This window comes from Anastrepha obliqua, chromosome 3, assembly GCF_027943255.1.
Source record: "Anastrepha obliqua isolate idAnaObli1 chromosome 3, idAnaObli1_1.0, whole genome shotgun sequence".
Classification (NCBI taxonomy): domain Eukaryota; kingdom Metazoa; phylum Arthropoda; class Insecta; order Diptera; family Tephritidae; genus Anastrepha; species Anastrepha obliqua.
This window is the reverse complement of record NC_072894.1, coordinates 25789437-25797676: the sequence shown is the minus strand read 5'-3', so window position 1 is coordinate 25797676 and position 8240 is coordinate 25789437. Positions and strand designations below refer to the sequence as shown.

General features: G+C 39.5%; 1 pseudogene; it reads right to left on the bottom strand.

Moving 5' to 3' along the window:
- Window positions 1-15: 15 nt before the first annotated feature.
- LOC129241888 (uncharacterized) lies at window positions 16-781 on the bottom strand (annotated as a pseudogene).
- Between the last annotated feature and the right edge of the window lie 7459 nt (window positions 782-8240).

Sequence of the window (8240 nt, the reverse complement as noted above, 5' to 3'; positions counted from 1 at the left end):
AAACAGTCTGATTTTTTATTGATTTAGAGATAATTCACGGTTTTTCTCTCCTATCGCTTCGAATAAGGCACGAAGTTGTTTCAGTTCAGCAAGTTTTTCTTTTTCGACTTCTAGCTTTTCGTTTTCAAGTTTAAGCAACTTATCCAGAACCTCACCATCCTTTTCCGATTATTTTTCCAAAAATTAAATCACGTCATTTCTCTTTCTTTTCCTTGATGTTGTGGGCGTTAAGTCTTCTTCAGTTGTTAAAGAAACCGGAGAAGAAATCATTGGGTTTATAGTTATTTCTTCGAAAGAATAATCAGTCATTTCTAATGGCACATTAATGCTGCTACGGCTCCCAAAAACTTCATCTATTTCGTCAAAGTATTCCCGGTTTGATGGAGCTTCACCAGATGTATTGTTTCTTTTTTTGATGCGTTTATAGGTTTAAGAAACATCTAGTTATATCGCCTCTGGAAAAGGGAAAAGAGCTTTCCACATCTTTAATTTCTCGCAATATATTTTCCCAAATGGTATTTCGTTTCTTTTGTTTGCCGCTAAAATCAGCTTCATGGCGAAGTCTTGTCGTAATTAATAACTTTTTGCGTTCATGTGTCCACTTCTTTTCTCTGTAACATAGATATAAATATACGTTTTCAATTAATTGTAAAGATTCAAATAATATATAAATAAACAAATTAATAGCATATTTATAATAAATAAAGCGACTTACTCTGCCATTGTAGTTTCTTTGAACACGCTTTTCATACCAAACAAAACTGATGCACGATTTTGACATTTTATGCGCATCTAAATGAGTTGCCAACCGATTAGGAACATGAGGCGTTGCCATAAAATTCACGAATGCATTTGGGAACTATGTATATGAGTTGTAAATATGCATCGCAACTTGCATTTAGGAAATGGGCCGTCCCCTCTGGCCTTGATATACTGTTTTTGGCGAGCTAAAAGCTTGTCGAAGGAGTGTTTCAGGTCATTGACCGAATTGTCCTTCAGGATGTCGATACAAGCCTTTTGAATGGCCTCTATGTACATACGCAAAGCGTTTTCCTTTCATGGCCAAATCCAATTTTCCCAATAGGTAGAAGACACAGGGAGCCATATCAGGTGAAAGCGGTGAGTGATTGATGGTTACGAAGCGATTTCTAGTCAAAAAATTAGTCACAAGAGTGGATCGATGAGATGGTGTATTATCATGCAATGAGCGCCAGCTTCCTCCTTCGCAATATTCAGGGCGAATTCGACGAATGCGATGCAACAAACGCTTAAAAACGCCAAGATAGAAAATTGCATTGACGGTTTGGCTCGTTGCCACGAACTCCTTGTGGACAATTCCCTTGGAATCGTTCAAACAAATGAGCATCGACTTAATTTTTGACTTATCCAAACAGGATTTTCTGGGTGGTGGCTCGTCTGGGACCTTTTATTCGACACTTTCACGCTTAGTTTCAGGTTCATGTTGTAAAGGACGTTCTCGTCTTTTCTCGCCTCTTTAATGAGGTCTTTCGAATGTTGAATTCTGAGCAATTTTGGTCCTCAGTTAACTTGTGTGGAAAGAAACGTGCAAAGGCCTTCCATAAGCACAAATGATCAGTTAAAATGCGGCAAATCGATGTTTTGGAGATATTCAACTAAGATTCCATGAATTTCAATGATGATTCGGTGCATTTTTGATAAATTTACGAACAATTTTGATGGAGTTTCCGGTGATTACTGATTTCGGGCGGCCCGTATGTTCATTGTCATTTATGTATGCAGACATCTCATTTACTTTGCTTTATTACATTTCTTACCTTAAAATACAAAAAGTGTTCAATTTGCGACAATTTATAGAGTGGATTTGAAATGAAGCAATATTAGGTTTTTTGAACTATACCTAAGACCGCGTACTTCGATACAAAAGCATGAGTTTTATTTTTTTGGCGGTGAGGTTAGGTTAAAAATGTCTTCGCACCATATAGTAACCGGCGCTACTACGTGTGTGGTGATTCCACCAAAAATATCCCTCCTCTTCTCTTGGATTTTTACCCTCACCCCGGAACTGCTTCCTCATTGCTTCGAGGTAGAGGACCAAGATGGCGTCCTAAGAAGGACACTTACTTACTCACCCTGCGTCCAGGGTCGCCTGCTTTGAGAAACCTATGCACAATGCTCTTTAGCATAACTTTCTATTTCTCGCTTCTTTTTTCGGATAATATCCTCCACAAAATTTGCGACGGCATTCCATTTTCCTTCGTCTATCATCATTTTCTCGACAATTTTTTCAGATGTAAATACACCAATAGCTCGTTGCAGACCTGTTCTCTCTACGTTCCACCTCTCGCATTTAAAGAAGGTGTGTTCCGCATCATCATACTCAGTATCTCCATATAGTTTGCAGTTTAGTTGGCTCACTTTTTCCATTCGCCACAAATACTTGCGAAAGGACCCATGTTCGGACAAAGACTGTGTGAGGTAATAGTTAACCTCACCGTGCTTGTTTTCTACCCACTTTTTTAGGCCGGGTATTAGTCTCGCTGTCCATCTACCATGCCGTTCAGAGTTCCATCTTGCCTGCAAAAGTGTGAGCGTTTGAACTCTAATATCGGAGAAGCGTGATACTGGGATTCCTGTGTTTTTTTGCCTCCTATCTCTATGTGCGCTCCTGCGCTAGAATATCTATATGGATGGTCCCGCTAATAACTAACATCGCTGATATTGTTCAGATATTGTTCTGTATGACGAAGCCACTCTGAGAGCTCAGGTATGTTGCACAGACTGCAGAGTTTTCCGCCGGCATTGTGCCCTAAGCGAATCTGCCCATATTTCGCATCCGTATAAGAGAATCGAGTTCGTCGTGTCCATTAAAAGTTTTCGCTTGTTCTGCGTTGGACCCCTAAAGTTTGCCATGAGCTTACTTAACCTGCCTCTTACTTTGGCAGCTCTTGTGGTAGCATGGTTTATATGCACCCAGTAAGTTAGCGTTGTGTCTAATTGCACTCCTAGGTATTTAACCACTCTTTTTGTCGATAAAGTGGCATCGAGTACTTGTATGTCTACTTCTAATGGGATACGTCTGTTGGTTAGAAGGATTAGCTCTGTTTTCTCTGTGGCCTGCTTTAATCCAGGTCTTCTAGCCATGTCTGAACTCGGATCATCACATGATTTAACTTCCTTTTGGCTTCGTCAGTGTTTCGGGCGTTTATTACAGCTGCAATGTCATCTGCGTATCCCACTAAATGCACATCCTCAGGAATCTCTATTCGAAGGATTTCATCGTAGTTTATATTCCAAAGTTCAGGTTCGAGTATTGATCCTTGGGCCGCACCTGCTGTTATTTGTTTAGTCTTACACCCTTCTCGAGATTCATATAAGAGCACGCGATTGCTTAGATAGCTACGAATAATCTTCAATTGATTATTCGGGATCTTGACTTTTACCTTTAAGACTTCAATTACGTCGTCCCAACTTAAACTGTTAAAAGCATTTCTAATATCCAGTGTGGCTAGTAATACTAAGCGTTTGGAGTATCGATTACCTGCCTGGGCATGTTCTACGCTAGCTATTACATCTTGGATGGCTCCTAAGGTAGATCTGCCACTTCTGAAACCATGTTGCCTGTCGGAGAGGCCGCCACTGTTCTCTACGGCTTCGCTAAGCCTATGCTTTATCAGTTTCTCAAAGAGTTTTCCTGCGCTATCCGGCATACATAACGGTCTATAAGCGGACGCTAATGTTGGATCTCCCGTTCCCTTACTTATTAATACTAGTTTTTGTTTTTTTCCAAATTTCTGTAAAACATCCTTCTTTTAAGCATGCGTTGTACATGTTTAGCAGCAAAAGAGGGCGTTCGATTGCCAATAGTTTCAATATTTCTGCAAATATGCCATAAAGTCCTGGCGCTTTATTGCATTTCACTGCTTTTGCAGCATCCATAAGTTCTTCTTCTGTGAATGGGACAGGTTCCGTTGCTTCATACTCGAGTCAAAAGCATGAGTTAGTTTTGGAGTATTTCAAAAAAGGAATGCCGCATCGTAACATAAAATAGCACTCATTTTGTACATTTCAGTTCGGCAACGGTTCAGCGCACCAAAGTTAACTCAAATGGCCAACAAGGATTTAGGTAAGACTTGTCATCCAGAAACTGTTCGAAGAGTACTGAGAAAAGCAAATTTAAATGACAGAATAGTCCGTAATAAACCTCTCGTAAGTACAAGGAACATCTGTAAGAGATAGCAGTTTGCGCATGACCATCTAAATAAGACCCTAATATTTTGTAGGTCATGGAAAATTTGTGTCGGTTTTGAAGACAAATATAAGAAAATATGGCATCCATAAAAAAACTGATCTAAACAGGCGATATTTGAAGAATTAGTCCAGAATACACAAAACAACAAACAAAAATGGTTGACTGCATACCACGTAGACTTAAAGCAATAATTAATAATACAAAATACCCAACAAAGTACTGAATACCTCAAAAGCTTCAAAAATTAGAAATATATTCTGTCCAAAAAGTACCGGGAATTGTTCAATAAAACGCAAAATAGTTGTTTAATCAGCAAAATTTATTTTGTCGCCTTCAAAATGGGCTCCATTCGAAGCAATACACATATGCCAACGATTAATCCAGTCATCGAAGCACCTTATAAATGCGTTTGAGGAGATCTTCTTCAGCTCCTTCAGCCTCTATCGAAACAAAGCGGCTTCCGCGGAGTGTCAGTTTAAGTTTTGCGAAAAGGAAAAAGTCACCAGTGAATATGGATACGGTGGTTGTTCGATGATTAAAAAAGTATCCACAATATGAGCCTTGTGAGACGGTGCGTTACCATGGTGCAAGCACCATAAGTTTTCTTTCCACAAATTGGGCCGTTTCCTACTCACATTCTCTCCATTCTCTCTCAAACTTCTCATAACTTCCAAATAATATTCTATATTTACCGTGGAACCATTTAGAACGAATTCCGACTTTGTCCGACCGACGAACCGACTTTGTCGTGGTTTTTTGTGTTTCGGCTCATGTGGATAGCGCCATTCAGCCGCCTGTTGTCTGGTTTGTATGTCAAATTCATATATACACGTCTCATCACCTGTTATGATGCGCTGGATAAATGTTGGGTCCGAATCCACTTGTCACTTGCTCAAGCATGGCTTCAGCCACCTTCTTCCGATGAATTTTTTGAAAGAAATTCCATTCTCTTGGAACGAGTCGAGCAGCCACGCATCTCATTCTCAATTGATGGTGTAAAATGTTACTAATTCATTCGTGAGACGCGCTAAGGTCATGAGATACCTCCCTCAAACTTAAATGATTGTTTTCCAACACCATTTCCTTGACTTTGTCGTCGACTTTGTTTTCATCCGTTGAAGACGTTGATGTGCGATCAGGTCGGCGCAAATCTTCCACGATCTCTCGGCCCTCTGCAAAAGCCTTATACCACTCCCAGACCCGTGTTTTTGAAAAAAGCACACACGCCATAGGCTTTCTGTAACATTTTCAACAATTCGGTTCATTTGAAATCTGGTTCAAAACAGAAAATTTAAGACAAATCCTTTGTTCGATATTGTTATCCATAGTGAAAATCGCAGATCACACCTGCGGTTGACTGATGTAATTAAATGCCAAAAACAAGCTAATTGACAAATCGTGCTCAAATTCTGCGACACTATAGAAGACAGTTGTACCAACATTCTAGCAAAACAAATTAGACATATGTGTCACGCAAGCTTTTTAAATGCACGATTCCCGAATATTCTTTTGACAGAATGTATATATCGACCATTACGTGTCCTTCGACATATGTAAGTGCGCTCGTGTATGAAAATGTAAAATATATAAAAATATATATGTATTAATAACCCCATAAATGTATTCATTTGCACATTTAAACTGCCAAACGGTTTGAGGACCAAAGCACGCAATGCAATGTTCCGTTCCATTAAACTGCTGCATCTGCTGGGCTATCGCATCCCCATTATCTGGCACCATTGCATTGAATTGGCATGCATTCTGCAGCGAATATTGTCGCATTGAATTGACAGTAAAGCCAAGAAATATTATGAAATTGAGAATGCAGCTTCAATTTCAATGCATTTAAGAAAAGTCTGTCAAATGCATGCGTAAATACAATGTGTTGATTATTCTGCTTGTTGTCATGTCTACGTGAAAGCATTTGGTTGTGCAATAAAGAATGAAGTAGCAGAAATATTGAGCAAGGATGTGGCATGCATACATTGATGCACAAATATTAAGGTTATGAAGACGTTATAATTTTGAAACAGTAAAAGAAAAGGAAAATATTTATTTATATTAGAATGAAGATACATCCACGCTCACTTACCAACTGCAGCTAATGCGTTTGAATCGAGCTCTCAACGAAAAGCGCCCGGAATGGGACAATAGAAATGGCAAACTGATTCTGCTGCATGACAACGCCAGGCCAGAAAAATTTAGAGGAACTGAATTCGGAAATCTTGCCCCACCCACCGTATTCCCCAGACATTGCACCTTCGGATTGCCATCAGTTCCGATCAATGCAGTTAGCCCTTATTGGAGAGCGATTCACTTCTTACGAGGGCATCGCAAACTGGCGCAATGAATGGATCAAGTCAAAAGAAGTCGAATTTTTCGCCAGAGGAATCCGTATGCTGCTTGGAAGATGGAGTCAAGTTGTAGCTTCCAATCGCAAATATTTCACGTAATATCATAAACTCTATACGTACCTCCAGCCTTTATGCAGATACATAGAATCGTTATACTTAAAAATTATATATTATTTTGGGGCATGCGAGCGCGCAGAAATAGAAAAATACATACACATTATTTCGACATCAGTAAAACCAAATGTTTCTTTCAATTCGAAAATCTCAACATTTTCAATTTGTAAGTTAACAGGTATTTTATGAATTTATTTATTGTTTAATTTCAGTTTCTCTTCCATTGATAACCATTGATAGAGACAAACAAACAAAGCGCTATGCGCAACTTTAGATTTACGTCACTGTGCAGTACACTGGGGTTACCATGATCAAAAGTAATATAAAAAAATTTGGGCTTCGAATAAATTTTTTACAAAATAAAAAAAGGGATGTTGAGTGATGGAAATCTTTATTTTGACCTTTACGCGCTCCATTGCTTGTCTGCTTGTATACTGGAGCTCGTCTAGTTCACAAGTGTCCAATATGATTGGCATACGATGCCATTTCTAAAAATTATAAATCTTACGATAGTCCGATCAAAGTTGAGGGATGGCCGCTTTCTTTATAACTTTCCATGATCAATGACCGACGATTTTGCATCGATATTGGTGGCACGATTAAGATTTTATTATTAGATGCAGAACTAAGTTCTCGCTGTTTGTCAATAGATGCCGCCAGCAGTGTGTGCTAGTCGATTCTAACATAATCTAAAGCTCATAAACCAAGCATAAACATATGGTAAACTAACTGCTTCGACACATTAGAGATTTTGTTTGGTATCATATACTTTTGGTTTTGTGAGAATGTCTAATTTTGAGCGGAATAATCGTCATTTGCGGGAAGTATTAATTTTCCACTTTCATTCGAAGAAAACGTCGACTGAAGCGCATCGAGAGCTACAAAAAGTTTATGGAGAGGCTGCTTTAAGTGAAACAACGTGCGGTTAAGACGGTGATTTTAATGTTGACGACCGTCCGCGTGAAGGAAGGCCAAAGACTCTCGAAGACGCTGAATTGGAGACATTGGTCAATGAGGATCCATGCCAAACGCAAAAAGAGCTTGCTTCAGTATTAGAAGTTACCCGCCAAGCGATTGCATGCCATTTCCAAGCGATTGCATGCTTTGGGAATGATTCAGAAAGAGGGAACTTGGGTTCTTTATGTGTTAAAACCAAGGGATGTTGAACGTCGTTTTTTCACCTGTTGTTGAACAGTTGTTCGTTCCAGCGGCAAAACAGGAAGGGTTTTCTTCATCGCATAGTGACGGGGGATGAAAAATGGATTTATTACAGCAACACAAAGAAAAGAAAGTCATGGGGACTGCCCGGTCATGCTTCTACGTCGTCGTCTCGGCCGAATATTCACGCTGCGAAGGTTATGCTATATATTTGGTGGGACCAAGTTGGTGTTATTTATTATGAACTGTTAAAATCAAGCGAAACCATAACTGGGGATCGTTATCGACTTCAGTTGATGCGATTGAGCCGAGCACTGCGAGAGAAGCGGTCGCAATACGCGGAGAGGCATGAAAAAGTGCTTCTACAGCATGACAACGCTCAG